General features: G+C 42.8%; 1 protein-coding gene and 1 pseudogene across 1 annotated transcript in view; one reads left to right on the forward strand and one right to left on the reverse strand.

Moving 5' to 3' along the window:
- LRMDA (leucine rich melanocyte differentiation associated) overlaps positions 1-17,868 on the reverse strand; it is a 1,056,075-nt gene that overhangs the window by 1,024,813 nt on the left and 13,394 nt on the right. The gene's annotated exons all lie outside the window — the stretch shown is intronic.
- Positions 16,667-17,868, forward strand: part of LOC111723122 — a 2,184-nt pseudogene continuing 982 nt past the window's right edge.

The following is a 17,868-nucleotide window of genomic DNA, read 5'->3' on the forward strand; positions in this document are numbered from 1 at the left end:
TTTAAGGACTTCCTCCAGATAGTTTTTCATATTCTTTTAACTGACATTTTATCTTTATACAGGATCTCGCAGAATGAGAGCGCACTGAGACAATGACAGCCACGAAGGCCTGTCATTTCTCATTCCGACAAAGACAGATGTCTTACACTGGCTTATGCCAATAATAGATCCGACAAAAAACAAAAGAGACTACACCTGGCGCTGATGTAAAGGCACCAATTCACATTTGTGACACTCATTTGTCAATTAACAGATTTCTCCCATTGTTGACACACGAGACTTAAAAGATGTGGGCTCGAATGTGATGAATTAAAAAAGACAGATGAGTAAGCTATGAGCTGCAAAGTAATGCTATAATGTGCTTTAGATATGAATATCAACTGACACCCCTGACAGGCCATACAAGGTTTTATTTCATTTTGCACTGTATCCAGGCTTCATACTTTGTCTTCTTTGTTCGCTTTTCATCAAGCTCCTAACATCTCATTCTGACAGCCAGAGACATTTAAGGCACTTTCGTTTCAAATGCAAGTTAGCGTACTTGATTTGTCATTAAAATGCAAAACGATTGCCGTTGCAGGTAAATGTAGGTATGCTTAAAAGGTTGGATCTGCAAAGGAAAGGCTGAAAATGGTTTGGGTTTCTCCTACAGCGGCTTCACAAACCACTAGTGGGTCACCTCACCCAGACTCTGCCTGACAAGGCCTTGGGCAAGGTCTGCCCAGAGGGACCTCAGGAGCTTCCTAACTCAGCAGAAGCCAGGGACGAGCTATAAACAAACTCATAAATGAGCCAGGCCTGGCTCAGAAAGCTTTGCCCTGCCCAAGAGGTGTTTGGCACGTCTGTGAGTTTACCTGCATTGGATCCAGTAGAAGCACATAGCAGAGTTCAGTGTGAAGAGGAAACATGGCCAGGTAATGTCAAGATGCTCAAATGAGTTCTCCCAGGGAGTCCCCATTTGACCCCTACCCCATCTCCTATGGGGAAGGAGGAAACTCCAATGCTAGTCTCTCCCTAGGGAGATACAAGACCTGTCAGATGGGGGTAATGGGGTTCAGGACACACTTCCACCTTGGTATTCAAGAAAACAGCAGAAGCAGGAAGGTCTCTCATCTTCTACTGCCCCTCTCCCCTGAAGAAGGCCATGAAACCTAGGAAGGTCACTCTGGGACCTTCCCAGCCTTTCTCCCCTAAAGGGAGGAGACCTTCATTCTAGAGCTGCCCTCTCTCCACCCAGAACAAAGAAACTCCTTATGTGTGAGGATATGGGAACACAGAGAAGAATCTGTGCAACAGGCCTTGCTAAATCCTCCCCAGTTTCTCCCCATGAGATGGTGCTTTCTTAGCCAATCTATCCACTCCTCCATCAAACTTAGCATAAAAGAATACACAGGTTGACCTGCTTCTGGGGGTCTTTACTTCCAAAGCCTACTGTGTCACATAAAACTTATATGAAATAAATCTGTAAGCTTTTCTCTTGTTAATCTGTCTTTTGTAACTGGGTCTCAACCATGAACCTAGCTAGGGGTAAGGATCGACATTGCTTTTCCCTAAAGGGGCTTCATAGGAAGCTTTTTTTGTTTTAATGGCTCTTAATTTGGTAAGTTCACTCTTTGGGGAATTACCTTGATGAAACAATGAAAAGAGTGAAATAACATTCTATGGGCAAAGATGTTCATCATAGCATGTCTTATTAGTACCAAAAAGTGGAAAACAGTATATAAATGTGTCAATAAGAAAATGGCTGAATTATGGCATATCTATGTGAAAAGTTATTAGGTAATCACTGGAAAACCATATTATCCAAGAAAACTAAATCACATAATATAACATTAAGGAAAATAAAATAGAATATAAGACCTTATTTACAGCCTAATCCCAATTTTGTAAACTTTTTTTTACTCAAATGTTAATAGTGGTTTATTGTTCATCAGCAGGATTATGGATTATTTTTCATTTCTTTCTGTGTATTTTCTGTATTTTTAATTTTTTTTTTGAGACAGAGTCTCATTATGTCACCCTCAGTAGAGTGCTGTAGCATCACAGCTCACAGCAACCTCAAACTCTTGGGCTTAAGCAATTCTCTTGCCTCAGCCTCCCCAGTAGCTGGGACCACAGGCACCCACCAGGACGTCCGCCTATTTTTTTTTTTTTTTGAGATGGGGTCTTGCTCTGTCTCAGGCTGGTCTTGAACCTGTGAGCTCAGGCAATCCACCTGCCTCAGTCTCCCAAGTGTTAGGATTACAAGCATGAGCCACCGTGCCCTGCCCAATTTTCTTTGTTAAAAGAGAAGTATAAGACCAGTGTTTCTCAAACTGTTTTCCATGGAATGGTAAGGGTACCACAAGGGGCTTCAGAGTTTCTCCAAATGATTAATTTGAATTTAACTTTTAAATTACTTTAACCATTTTTAAACCTATAATTTAGAAGCAGTATCTACTTCTTATATGTTATATGCTAGATTTTAACACACTGGAGGATGCTGGCATATTATCTTGCTGTCAAATTAACTCATTTTGAGCAGATTTCAAAACAAAAGTTTTTCCTCACAATTGTTTAAAGAATAATCTGATATTGCAAGATGAACTACTTAACTGAGTATATCAGCATTTAGATGTTGCACGCTCAAATCCAACTATAAGGACCAGTATAAAACTGCATTTTGTCTCAACCCCAGTGCTATGGTTTGAATGCATCCCCCAAAGTCCATGTGCTGGAAAGTTAATCCCCAATGCAACAATGTTGGGAGGTAGAGCCTGATGGGAGGTGCTTTAGGTCATGAGGGCCCCACCATCATGAATGGATTAAGACCAATTGCAAAATGGCTTGAGGCTGCAAGTTTAATCTCTCACTCTCTCGATGTTTCTTGCCCTTCCATCTTCTACCATGGGATGATGCAGGTGAGGATGAAGGTGAGGATGAAGGCCCTCACCAGAGGCAGCCCCTTGAACATAAACTTCTGAAGCCTCCAGAACCATAAGCCAATACATTTCTATTTATTACAGATTGGGCAGTCTCAGACATTCCGTTACAGCAGCACAGAACAGACTGAGATGTCCAGTGTTCATCTGAGAAGCCCCACTGCTTTTGCTGACTCACCCAAAATAAATAAATAAATATATATATATATAAACATTTTTATTCCATATGGGCTTTTTTTATATAAACTACTGTTTGACAAGGATTCTGCTGTTAGAAAAATAACTTTGAAAAACCACTGGATTAAACCAACCTGAAGTTCCCTCTGAGAGTGTGAAGCCCAGCATAGGAGCCCCCAGGAGGAATTGAGTCTATGATAAAGAAACACACTTGAGGCCCAGCTGTGAAAGCAGGCAAGGTACTTGATCAGTCTCACTTTCTTTATCTGTAAAAGGGGGATAAAAATCATAAAGTTGGAAGGATTTAATGAGATAGCCTGGTAAACAATAAATACCTGGTAGCCAATGGCCTATCATTATTATGTCCTGATATATGTGAGAGAAGAAATGGCTAATTAGTGAAAAGGCTCGACATAGCACAAACAGTTCACAGAAGCATCGGACTAAAATGCACTCACAGAGTCAATAAAGGAAATTCCTCTACTAAATTGATTAATAAAATATACAGCAGATTTTATTAGATTACCTAAATAGTAGTTCTAGATTACCTGGCCCACATTTATTTCCTCATTTATTTCCTTACCTTCTCTATCATCTAACTAGTTAATAGTCTAAAAGTACATTTAATTTTTTAACATTAAGTCAATTTCAAATGTCCATATTCCACGTTGCTGTACACTACCCAAATGTGATTTTTACATTTATTAAATAAATCTTCTGAAAGGAGACTCTAACAAGCCCTTAAAAAAAAAAAAAAAGCTAAAGCAGATCCTGTTAGTTATAACTAAACTATTCAATTCAAAGGAGGTTGAAAATTACACAAAACACAAACTTTTTAATAAAGACCAAAAAAGTCAGAGGAGAGAAACTCTTGGTTGCAGAAAAAATCACCAGGCTCCTTATAAGGAAACACACATTAGGTCTATGATCTTCCTTTCAATTTGTACATGAGCCACAAAAGTTCAAGGTAGGAAGAGAAAGTATAATACAGGTAATTCAGGTAACATATACATATATATAATTATACATGTACATATATGTATCATTATCACTACATATAGTGACAATAATGCTTTAGAGTTATGTAATGCTTAGCAATCTACAGAGCATTTGCATTCAAATAATCTATCTCCTCTGTAATCCAGAGAGAGACACCTTGAAGCAGAAAGTGGACAATATTCTTTCCCTGTAACTGATGGAAAATGGAGACTTAGGCCTCCTGAGTGTTGTTGAGACAAACAGCAGCAGTATCAGGAGATACCAGCAGTGAAACCAGAAGTGGTAGTCCGTAAAGGAACAGGACAATAAAAGTTAACCCAACATAATTTTCTACAGACTTCTAAAATACTAACATTTAATGTAAAGCCTCACTGCCTTATAGTTTTTATCTCCTCCTTAAAAAATGATGAGGTCAAATATAAGTCTGAGAAGAAAGTGGACCAACAATAGCCTTGAAGGGTACAGGTGTCCCCTTTTCACAGGCCTAGAACCCAGAATTCTCTTCTCCTCCCCTACACTATTTGCCAGATAAAAATCTTGAGGACAACAATGAATTTGAATTGGGGGAAGCATGTGATCAGGCAGACCACAGTGCAGCTCCCCACTGGGCAGCTGTGTGCCCTTGAGAAAGTCATTTGACCTCCACACACTTTTATTCCCTGTCTTCAAACTGGGAACAACTTCATGTTAACCATAAAGATTTAAGAAGGCAATCAGGGGAAGCTGATGGATGAGTGGTAGTTATCAAGGCTGCTACCTCTTCTGAAGTAAGCAATTACCATGTTTTTCTTTTTTGTTTTTTGTTTTTTTATGGCCAGGGGCTGGGTTTGAACCCACCACCTCTGGTATATGGGGCCAGCGCCCTACCCCTTTGAGCCACAGGTGCTGCCCTAGCAATTACCATGTTTTTAAAAATCCATTTTAGCGAATGAAAAATGCTCACATTAGATTATGTCTTCTAATAGAGGTAGAGGCACCTACCTCATGCATAACCCTGGCCTGAGCACTCCTGAAGGAGAAGCTATTAACCAGTGAGAGAGAGTTTCTGCAAAGGCACTCATACAACCCATATCCCACAGAGTCTCCAAGGGGTGAATGCACCCCAAAGTGCTGGCTTTGTAGGAACACTGGCCTTAAAGAATGATAATAAATGCATCTTCTGGAAGATGCAGTTCCCAGTCTTGGCTCCTCCCCTTCTGAGCGAGCATAGGGCCTTGCTGGGTGGGAATAGCTTGTAGCGGGAGTCATGGAGGAACTGCATTAACAGCGACCCTGCTAACAGCGTAATTGCTGCGTATACATGTCAGGGCCGACACATGGGCCCTGATCAGCCTGAAAACGGGCTGCCCTCCACCAGCGGAAGGCGGCCTGTCTCCCTCTCAGTGCCTGTCACTCTAGAGTGAAGGTTTGAGAGGGAGAACCCACACATCCTTTAAGTCCTTATTTGACTGGTGTGCCCAAAAGACTCTAGCCTGGCCTGCTTCTTCATCTCAGAAGTATCGTTTCTCCACAAAGCAAAGGGGTTTATGGCTTCATGTGTGGGTAGAAACTTACCCTGTTCTCTAATTTCTCCCCTCCTGGACTCAACCAACCCCTGGGGGAACACAGATCAGGGTCTTAGCATCCCTACTCAGGACAATCCTGGTCCCAAAGCACTGATATTGGGCCAGCTATTGACTTAGCCCAAAATCTTGATGCAGCAGGGCATCAAGGGAGCACCTCCCTCCAGGGTATGGCTCAAGTCTCAGTGTCTTCATGAAGTTTCCTCTGACGAAGTCCTTCTTTCTGAGAACTTAGGCATAAGAATCTACATTATGACAGTAATTGGACTGTGCTATCCTGCTTGTACCTAAGAGGACCTGTCTGGGGGGGGCCAACGTAAGGCTGATCTGGGTCAACTCACCCTCTCTGCCTGGATGGGACCCCCACCTCTCCATGTGTAGCTCCCCAACACTGCTCACTAACTCAAGGAGAACAATCTTGCTGACCGTGGACATAGTAATTGTGCTTCCCAAAAGAAGAGAACTATAAGGTTCTTAAAGACCACTAGAAGAATCTGAGCATGGACCCATACTGTTCTCTGAAACGTTCACATATATTAGCCTCATCTCCACATTGAGCACATGAGTTTTGAAGGGGAGCAATAGCCTATCTGTCAGTTCCAGGTGCTGGCCAATATTGAGGCCTGTGCAGGAACTATCTCTTATTGTCTGAAAGTATGCAAGAAGACCTATAAATCTATAATGACAGGAGCAGACCTGCAAAAAACAATAGTCCAAGTCCTCTGTCCTTGAGGACATCTCTGGGCAGCTTTGGGGAAAGCACATGTTCTTAGCAGTTCCTACCCTCACTTAGTTGAACGATTAATCTAATGCCATGCCTGTATGAGATATTAGGAAATCTTGAAGACAGACCACTCAGCCCCCAGGTGCACCTGTGTGGGAATCCAGCAGTATGTGGCAGCTGGAAAGAGAACTGTAACCCCACTAGCACCCTCCAAAACACAAGTGGCCCCAGGCCTGACTTCTACCCACCAATTAAAGAGGAAGAAGATAAGAAAAAACTTAAAGTACATGGTTAAATCCTCATAGTCATTCTTCCGGGCCTTCATGTCAGGAGCTGGAACCAATTCAGCACTCCTCAGAGGCAGAGCACTAAAGAAAATGCCCTTCCACAGCCACTGCCAAGCTCCATTTTTCTAGACCCTAGCTCAGGCTGCTTTTTCTTAACAAAGCCCTGTTTCAAAGAACAGAATCCAGGCTACAGGTTTGCTATATCCAATTACAACGGGAAGGAGGGTTAGCTCTCTGTGATGCGGGTCCGACTCAGGCATCTGGGAAGGATTCACAGGAGCCAATCAGGACCTAACCACGATCCAACTGTCAGCCCAGGTGAAGACAGCTGCCCTCCCAGGCTCCACATCGGGCTCCTGGATCACCCACAGCTCTTAGCAGGAGTCAAATCCTGAGGAAGTATTTAGAAGGGACAAGGAATACATTCTGGAAAATAAGGCACTGAAATAAAACTAGTACTCTACCACTCAGAAAATGATACCCCATGAATGATGCTTTGGCGTGCTGAGTACTATGAACGAAAGGAGAGGTAGAAGGCCTCAGAAGCGGACTGGACTCTCTCTGACCTCTCCTGCCCCCTTGTCTCCCACTGCTCTCTCGCTCTCTCAGAGTAAGTCATGGAAGCCAGATCCATAGAAGCGAAAACCCCCTGTGCCCCCAAACAAGCCATAAAACCTAATAATATTACTCTAACCTTCCCCTCCACTCTTCTGGGCAGGAGCCGGTCATAAAGAAAATTCTGACCTACCTTGCCATTCTAGAGGGGTCCTGCCCTAAACCTGGGAGGAAGGAACACTACACACAGGGGCCAAGAAAACTCCAGGCAGACAGGCCTTGCTGGGCTTCCCTGCCATTCTCAGTCTGTCACCATTAAAGAGTTCCTTTCTGTTCAATCACATTTCTACATGGCTGTCCATTCTTAATCAAACCTTAGCATAAAAATAGTTAAAGCCAGGCACAGTGGTTCATGCCTGCAATCTCAGCACTCTGAGAGGCCATGGCAGATGGATTGCTTGAGCTCAGGAGGTCCAGACGAGCCTGAGCTAGAGACCCCTTCTCTAAAAACAGCTGGGCACTGTGGCGGGCACCTATAGTTCTAGCTACTTGGGAGGCTGAGGCAAGAGAATCACTTGAGCCCAGGAGTCTGAAGTTGCTGTGAGCTATGACACCACAGCACTCTACTGAGGGTGACAAAGTGAGACTCTGTCTCAAATAAATAAGTAAGACAGTTACTCACCTCTGAAGTTTGTATTAATACACTGATTTTAAATTATGGTCTCCTGTTTTCTATTTACTTAACTTTAGCTAGCATATTGGTTTGTGCCTTCCCTTTGCTTTACATAAGAGGAAAACAGCAAAATAAACTTAACATCCTGAGTTAAAAAAAAAGTTTCCCTTAGGGTTTGGGATCTTCATTTCTTAAGGCTTCCATGTCGTATAAAAGTTGGATTAAATAACTTTTTTATGCTTTTCTGTTGCTAAGCTGTTGTTGCTATATGGTGTCAGCCATGACCCCTATGGTGGGTGAGGAAAGGGATCGCACCTTTTCTGTCCCTATAACTGACATACACAGGGGTGAGGCCCACCTGCCCAATTCCTCAGAAAGGGGACAGATGCCAAAGCTCTTACTTCACTCCTTCCCCTCTCACTTTCTGCTCCACCAACCCCACAAATGCATTTTAATAGATTCCATCAACAGAGCTGATGCAGAACAATTTTTTTTTTAGAGAAAGAGTCTCACTTTGTCGCCACTGGCAGAGTGCCGTGGCATCACAGCTCACAGAACAAATATTTTTTTTAAAATCACTAGGATTTCTGAGGATGAAAGCTCCCTGAAACTCACATATTTGAAGCTCTGCATGGGTGTATGTATAACATGAAATAGAAAAAAAAAGGTCTTGGAAAAAATGGCACCTTTGCAAACAACATTTTATTTTAAAAGAATACATCTAATTATTAGATGATGGTGGTGATGGTGATTAATAGTACCTCATGCTCATTTATTTGGCAGTATAAGAACAAAATAAAGCTAGCTCCAATTAATGTAACCTTAATTTTAAAACGATGAAAATGAAAAGAGGATTCCTTTGCTAACTTCCTATGTTTTCTTTCTCCTACTCACATCTGCTATACATCTGAGTGTCATTCAAGGGAAAAGACAGCAGCTAGTTAGAGACCACAGACGGGGTCAACACTACTACAAATGCCACGTTTGGGTAATGGTCAATAGCCGAACAATTCTTCACGAATTTTCTCTCTTTCTCTCTCTCTGCCTCCTCCTCTTACTGCCTCTCACAGGCATTCACGGAAGGACACCCTCTCTGGAGGCATACAATATCTAGAATCTGTCTTTTCCTAGGTAAACAAAGCTACGTACATGAATCATCTGATTTCTCATTGACCTTCATCAAACTAAATCAGGCTCAAGTTCCAGCATCATTTCCCCTCTCCAAACACAAAAGCTTCTTCCTCTAATTTACTAAAATAATTTGAGGCTTCATCAGAAAGACCATTATGCTTGTAAACTTTAAATAATTTAAACGATTCCTTGTATATAAATATTTCATATCAGAAATTGATTTCCAAATGAAGTGCACACAAAGAGAATGACCACACTAAGCAGGGTCCGAGCACATCCTGGTTTTCTAAGATACGGTCAGCCTTTTAATTCCACATGAGGTCATGAAGTGATTACAAGCACTATGTAGAATTAAAATCGCTGCCTCCAATTCCCATCCAGTCAGACTCGAAACCTACCCTGTGGAATCTTCAGGAAGAAGAGTTAAACAAATGTTTGCTTTGCTAAACTGCTGAATTTTCAGAGGAATAACCTGAGGTTTTGAGAAGATTGAGAATGGATGCTAGGTACTTAAAAAAAAGAAAAAACTGTCAGGTCCTGAAAGCACTGAGTTTTAACCTTGGGTGAGGTGAGGGTAAACACCCAATTCAAAAACAGGTTCTGGCCACTAGTTCTTAACCTGTGTCAAGAAGCAAGGGGGCGGGGGAATCCCATTTCTAAAACTGGTGAGAAAAAACAGGGCTGGGATGCGACCCCAAGTCTCAAAATATGCAGTTTCTCCCTGAGCGGCATGAACAGCAGTCACGTTGAAAAGGGTGAACAAAGAACAGAGACGCACGATAAACACCATTAACCAGGGCTCCAGGCAGTGCAGAATAAACCAGCTCGAAATAAATGGGCACTGAGACCCCAGCAAAAACTTTCCAGCAGCCTCAGGAATGTGACAGCCCAGGACCTGGGGCAGCCCTGAAGTACGAAGAAGGAAAGGGGGCCGAGGGTCCATGCTGGAGCCCCCCCCCCCGCCCTCGCCGACACCACTGGCCACTTCTTTCCACCGTCTCTCTTCCTTGGGTACCGGAGGAAAAAGGCATAACAAGACCAAATGGGACCAACCAAGTGAAACATGCCCACTTCCTATGCCAAGCCCACGGCACAAAATTGAGAAAATTAGCACGCACACGTAACCCCCCAATGTACTGCCAGCACTGTACCACCCTGGTGATGGAGACTTAGAACACACAACACCCCCCACCACCACCAAAAATACTTTTTTTTCCCCCAGACCAATAGCTGAGAAGAAAAAATGATAATTCCTCAAGCCGTAGCAAAAGCTAAGTCCTGTCTTGCTTTAGCTGCGGCATTCGGCTTGATGTAGCTAAATTAACAAAATGTTCCCTTGGCATTTAAATTCGCTCTTTCTCTTTTTTCCCCTTGTAAGCTTGCAGAGTGGGGGGTGAAGTGTAATAAGTCAAAAGACAAAGCAACTTCAAAACAAAATCAGTTATTTGTAAACAATCCTTGTGGGGATATTTTTTCCCTCCCCTCTCCACCCCTCCCACCCCAAGAAAAACAGCCCTGCCAGTTGTAATAGAAAGCCGAGTAAAGATAAATCAATTAGCTTGCTAATTTCTCCCCTCTCATTTATTTAGCTCTGCACTGTATTTGTCGTAATTGACTACAATTATGTTAATTACTAACTCCAGTATAATTACTATATTTATTGTCATTGAGCACGCGATGTACCCACAGCAAAGCTGGCATTTGTCGGGCATCAAGAAAGCAAACTGTCGAGAGGTGATTCTCCGCAAACTGGCGGATGTGGCTTCAGCAAATGAAAGGGCAAAAGAGATTTCATGCAATGTTAGTTTGAAAGCACCGGTTCATTAAGGATATTAATTTTCTGATAACTACACATTTAAGCATGACACACTCACGCGGTATCTACAGGATTTCGCAATTATTAATGCGTGACAGTTTCAAATGCTAAGTGAATCAATTAAACAGCAGCATTCACAATTCGAGAAGAGATAACTGCTTCATAACTACCTAAGACTACAATTTTCACATGACAAAAAAGAGCCATTGAGGCGCCTTCAAAACCTGACAGGTCAAGAAAGAAGTTTGAAACAAAAGCACCTTACAACCATCATCTCTCCTCTTTCCTTGTCAGATCAACTTTGCTAGTGTCTCCCCAGAAACGGCATCACATGCCAGCTGCCACAAGGTGATTTTTCATGTCTTGTCAAAGAAATCTTTTATTCTATTTGCTCTGCATTAACATGTTACATTTATTGATCAAGGGCCTGTTCGGCAGCCACAGCAGGGCACTGAGCTCTCCATGCCTACGGGGCTTTGATGTCCCGGTGACATTCGAGCCCGAATAATGCACATACTAAATGGATTTAATGCAGAAATGTGTTTGGGCCTGACAGTTACATTAATAACAGCCCCTCACACTGATAAATATGCAATTGCTACTATTAAGAGTTACCCAATTACGGGGAAAATATTTCTCTACCTTATAAATAAATCCATCAAGGAAAAAAAAAAGTTTTAACAATGGTGCATTTTCTTAAAACACTTCTCCAGCTGCAGAAAATGGGGGTGGGGGTGTTAACACCCCCTCGTCTGCCCTCCCCTCCAATTGTTTTTAATAAGTCTTGCTTTATCTCAAGAATGGTTTGGTTTTTTTTTTTTTCTTTTAAACCTCTTTTGTTGGTCTTCTCTGTTCTACGCGTCTCTTATTTCTTCAGAACCAGAGAAAAAGCAGACACTCAGGAGACTGAAAAATTGGGTTCTGTGTAAACTCAGAGAGGAGCGTAGGGGAGGTGGTGCAGAGGTGGGGGGCACAGAGCTGATCTCTGTAATGATGGGTCTAGAGGAGGAGCTTTAAAAAAAAAATATATATATATATACACATATACTCTAAATGAAACCTGAACATGTGTGTATGTGTCTCATTTAAAACCCTGAGTGACCTTGGGCTATGGCAGTGATGGGGGTGGGGGTTCCAAGGGGAAGACAAAGCAGCTGGGATGGGAAAGACCTTTCATTAGAAAAGTCTCAGCCAGGGAGAATTTGTAGTTATTATATCCCTGCAATTAAACACAGACGCCCAGCAAAAGGCATAATCATTCCCCTTTCATCATAAAGGAGCAGGGCACAGCTGAAATCGCCAAGACCACAGTCCCTAAGGAGAGGAAAGGGGCCTTTCAGACGGTGAGAGCATGTGAGTGTGGGCCCGTAGGCAAGCACACACACAGACACACACACATACCCTACTTCTACTTTTCCCTTCAGATCCAAACTCAACCATGCACTTATCTGTCTCAAGGTCCTCCAGGCTGGGACAACAGTCTGGCCACAGCAATGGTTGAGCCATTTCTCCCCATAACCAACTGTGACCTATGGATCTGAACCACACCTCACAGCCCAAGGGATAAAGAAAGAAGAGGATGAGCTCTCTGGGAATCTCCTCTCCCCCAAACTGGGCCAGGCCTCAGGGGGTCCTGCCTCACCAAACTTTCCAAATCAGAAAGGTTTTAGAGAAACAGAAAGGAAGAAGGAGTGCAACGTACTTGACTCTGAGGCCTCCAGGGTCCTGAACTTGAAGCTGCAGGATCTCCTCGGACCTTGCTACAGTGATGTGCACAGGTCTTTAGTGATTTAAAAAGAAAAAAGAAATTCGTCCCGCACAAAAAATATTAGCTTGAAAGTCTTTCTCCTGCAAAGAAAGCAACGACTTATGCCGTGAAAAGCAGTTTGGAAGAACTGTAAAGCTGAAACCAGACCACCAGGGCCAACTCAGCTCTCCTTTTAATCATCAAGGTAAGGAAGTTGTGGGTAAATTTCTCCACTTCTCCAGGCCTCAGTTGTTTCATCTATAAAATGTAGGCAATAATAGTTACATTCTCAAAATGCTGCTAGGAGTTAATGAGATAACACACGTCAAGTATTCTGCCCGGCCTTGACATGTAGGAAGCACTTGATGATGTTGGCTTTTATTTCTTAAGAAAATAAACTGAGTATTGATATCATTTATCTGACTCTCTAGCCCTGGACTCCTTAGGAAAGTAGAGCCAGTTGCCTCTTGCTTTTATTGGCAAGTTTGATTTATGATGGTGTGTACTAAGAGAACCATTCTGCTATCTGTCTCCAACGGTGCTCCGCAGGCCTCCTCAACAAGGTGCAGCTGGCGTGGGGGAGAGAGGATCCTTTTTGTCCAAGGCTGTCCTATACCCTGAAAACATTTAGCATCTCTGGCCTCATTTGCTAAATGCCAGTAAAGCCTCCACCCATCATTGTGACAAAAAGCCCTCTAAGGTGGCTGAATTTCATGGTTGAGAACTTGGAGATCCAGACAGTAGAAAGTAAAGGGTTAAGCTCTCCAGTTTCCCTCCCCAAGTCATCACTGCTTCCAACAGCCACCCTAACAAGGCAGAACATCCCCCACATGCACAATGATGTCCTCAGAACAGGGCAGAGGGAGAGGATGGAATGGAAGGGCCCAAGTTCCAAACAGCTCTGGGAGAGAGAGACTTTACAAAGGTGGAAAAATAAACCCCAAGGGTCTAAGGGAATAAAATGGGTGAGATGGGAAACAAAAGGCATTATGAATAAGTCTATGAATTTCTCATCCTGGAGGCAAACAGGAAATATAGAGACAACGTTTATGAAAGCATTTTCTAAATGACCCTGCAAGCTATAGAATCATCATCACCCACAAGACAGTGAACCTCAAGAAAGTCCTGTGGCCCCTCAGGAATTTTCTCCAATTGCCTACCACTTCCTGGCCCAGTCTTACCCACCAGAGTAATGGGAGTCTTACCCTCCATACCACCATTTTCTCTGGCCAAAGGGGAGAAATCAAGGAAGTCAGGAAGACTTAGGGAGGAGGGTCTGCCATCGAAACATCCTCATGGTGGCTTGTAACCTGCTGCCTTAATGTTCTTCTCTCCTTCATCCAGCTGACCTGTCCTAGTGCTTCTGCAGTCATGGAGGGCACTCCAAAAGCATTGTAAGTAAAGGAAATCAATCTTGCTACAGAGACACTATGTATTTCCTGCCAAGCCATTTCCCCCTGCACCCTCTCAGTGTATGTTCTGCTGGTAGCTGGAAATACCAGAATGGCCAAGGATGTTCTTGAAACAAAAGAGGGGTTTTTGGTTTTAGTTTCGGTTTTTGTCTGCTTTGCAGCATCCATCGCCCAGCTTAGGGAGAACACTGATTCCGACATACCTAGAACCTTGCCTCCTTGGAAGCATTCAGAATGTATCAATGCTCTAGAACTATACTGAGAATTCACTGACAGTTTATCTTTCTAAAGCCTATCTGTTCTACCATTATCTCTTCCGCTCAAGGCTTACTGACACAGCTCTCTTGCCTCCTTCACCCCAATATCAGAATGCTCCCAAACTAAGGCCATTAACATTTGGGGTTTAAAACAAATATGAACAAAGCCCTTGACTGCAAAGACGTACTGTTCAATGAAAACCCATGCTAATAAAACATGTCCTTTGAGCTGTTCTCCTGAGACTTTGCATAGGTCATTTTTTGTCACCCAGACCCACTGTAATATGACCAAATGTACACTGATAATTGGCAGCAATGAAAAATATATGTGAAATGAGTGGGTTTAGCCTATGGACTATCAGGAACAGTTACATCAGTTAGGATAGGCTAAGTTGTGCTGCATTAACAAGTAACTCCAAAATCTTATAACAGATTCTCATTCAAAATCTATGCCCCAAAGAGATCAGTAGAGAGTTCTGCTCATTCATACTTAGAATCCCAGACTGACAATGATAGTAGTAGAAGTAAAATGGCAAATCATGCCCTCTCTCTTAAAGTTTCTGCCCAGTGGCTATACCCACAGGTGCAGAGATAAGCAAACATACCAAGTGTTGAAGAAATCCTGGCTAACTGTGAAGAACCCCAGTGACTATCAGAGAGTGAAACGACCTACATGGAGGGTCCAGTCTGGGCTTTTAGCTTTGCTAGCACCATGTTCTAAGTAGCAACAAGAACTATGCTTACTGAAGACCTATTATGCACCAGGTAATTCAGTAGTTATGTCATACACAGCACTCAGCATTTCTGCAACTAGCCCAAGGCCATTTAATCAACTGGTGAACAATAAAAGTAGGACTTCAAGCTAGAGTGGTCCAACCCCAAAGCCTTGGTTCTTTTCATTACACTGCCCATCTTCCCAGTTGAGCAGCAAGTCAGCAGCCCCATTCTGTCTAGCAGTTCATCACAGAGACACAGAAAGTATGGCGTCTGTCCTTGAAGCAGCTCTGACAGTATGCCAGGTACCTGTCTCACCACCCACATCTGGGGACAGAGGGCAGAGCCACAGTTTCATTACTCAGCCCCTCATTCTTATGCCAGCCAAAGCCAAGGAAGCAATGAGCAAGCTTCCATCTAGGAAATTTTCTTCTGAGAAATTCTCCATCCACTGCACTTATCAGAGTAATGCTAAATAAGATGCAACTACAAATAATTTAATTTTTAAAAAATAAGCTTCCTGCTGTCATAGATCAATTAAACCCTTTGCTTTTACTGCCAGATTGACATGGGCATAGTTATCACTGTTTGCCATGGGAGCTCTGCTCTGCCCTCTGTGTTCAACAAGCTAAGCAAGGCAACTCGCCCAAACCACTCAGGGACTTTGGGAAGAGGAATGGAACCACCATGGAGAACTCTGCTCTGACCCAATCTGAGGACATGGAAAACTGAAGCTGGAACAGCTCATTAAAAAACTCTCTTTGCCTTAAGCAGACTAAGGAACTAACACTGGCTAAAGCATAGTAGTCAGCAAAGTCAAGGTAAAATATTAACAAGCTCATGGAAGAATTTGAGACAACGGACAATCAAATATTCCTGGTAGAATAAATTGGTCTAGCCTCTCCAGAGGGCAGTCTGGTATCTGTGCCAAAGCCCCCCTGAAAATTCTGTCTACAAGAATTTGTCAAAGCAGCTAATCAGAAACATATTCATCAAGGAGTATTAGAAGGATGTTTACAATACAATTACTGAGAACAGTAAAAATTTGGAAATCACCTAAATGTCCAACACTAAGAAATGACTTAAGAAACCATTAGGGCTTGGTGCCTGGGTGGCTCAAGTGGCTAAGGCACCAGCCACATACACCTAAGGTGGTGGGTTCGAATCCAGCCCAGGCTCACCAAAACAACAATGACGGCTGCAACAAAAAAAATAGCCGAGTGTTGTGGCAGGCGCCTGTGGTCCCAGCTACCTGGAAAGCTGAGTCAGGAGACTTGTTTGAGCCCAGGAGTTGGAGGTTGCTGTGAGCTGTGATGCCACGGCACTCTACCCAGGGGGATAGCTTGAGGCTCTGTCTCAAAAAAAAAAAAAGAAAGAAAGAAAGAAACCATTAAAGATTGTGATGCAGTATTTATTGATATGGGGAAATGCTTCCAACACAATGTGAACAACAGCATCATTTTTTTCAGTACTTGGCATTATAAAAGACCAGGAAAACAGTTCAATGTTAACAATGGTGATTTCTGGATGGTAAGATTATTATTATTAATAAGTGATTTGAGAGGAAGACAGTTTCCTTCATACCTTTCTGAGTTTTCTGATATTTCTATATTGATGAATATTGCTCTCATTATAATTAAGATTATCTTCAAAAATAAAGATCTGAAGTACAATTTCATGCAGATGTAGACATGATCATTAATACATTCGAGTTCAAGGAGCAAAATGTCTCTCCTCCTGGCTGTTTTTCCTGATTAACTTCCTAAATCCTCTACCCTCATTCCAGGGTGGATAGCAAAACCCTGACCCTGGGAATTGAGTCCAGAGAGCTCATTCCAGTTCACAGTCACTACTGTTGACCTGGTTCCCATCCAATCACCAAAGGAAGAATCAGATCTGGGCTGAAAGGGCCGAAGAGAGGAACGTTTGAGCCGTTTAAGAGAGCCAGAAATTTTATTTGGGCCTGTCTTCTTGCTTCCCTTTCCAACTTCTAATCTGACAGGGTACACACTGGCTCCCGTAACTTGAACTGACCATTATAAAAATAGCAATCGGAAACATGGAGAGGTAACTCATTTACTGTGGGACCATCCAGCTGAGGGAAAGGTGTGTTTACCATAGTTAATGCAAGACAGAAGATCCTAAAGTGTAATGGGAATAAAAAGGTCCAGTAACTTCAAACAAAAGTTCAGAACTTATACATCTATAACCACCCTTCCCTTCAGCATGAACAGGTGGTCATCGAGGATCCCCAGAATTGCCTCTTTTGTGAATGAGATTAACAATAATGATGGTATATGGCTAAGAATGAATGAGAAAATAATGTTGTTCCTCACATGAGTGGTTAAAGTCTGGTGCTTCCCTTTTAACTAACATCTTGACAAGAAGTAAAAACAAACCTTGCCGCATAGGAGGAAATTCAACAGGTTCAGATCAATAATGAGTAGCCATCAAAACTCCCCTAACAAAGAAAAACCCAGGACCTCATGGCTTCGCTAGTGATTTATAGCAAAAAATTTACATCAAGATATGTTCGTTAGCTTACTCCTTTCTGCCTGTGGACGCTGCCGAGGAAGCATTGTTGAAGTCTCTCTTCCCACCACAGTCATGTCTAAGTCAGAGTCTCCTAAAGAGCCCGAACAGCTGCGGAAGCTATTTATTGGAAGGTTGAGCTTTGAAACAACTGGTGAGGGTCTGAGGAGCCATTTTGAGCAATGGGGAACACTCACAGACTGCGTGGTAATGAGAGATCCGAACACCAAGCGCTCCAGGGGCTTTGGGTTTGTCACATATGCCACCGTGAAGGAGGTGGATGCAGCAATGAATGCAAGGCCACACAAAGTGGATGGAAGAGTTGTGGAACCAAAGAGAGCTGTTCCTAGAGAAGATTCTC

Source organism: Otolemur garnettii, unplaced genomic scaffold, assembly GCF_000181295.1.
Source record: "Otolemur garnettii isolate 467f Iridium unplaced genomic scaffold, OtoGar3 scaffold00008, whole genome shotgun sequence".
Taxonomy (NCBI): domain Eukaryota; kingdom Metazoa; phylum Chordata; class Mammalia; order Primates; family Galagidae; genus Otolemur; species Otolemur garnettii.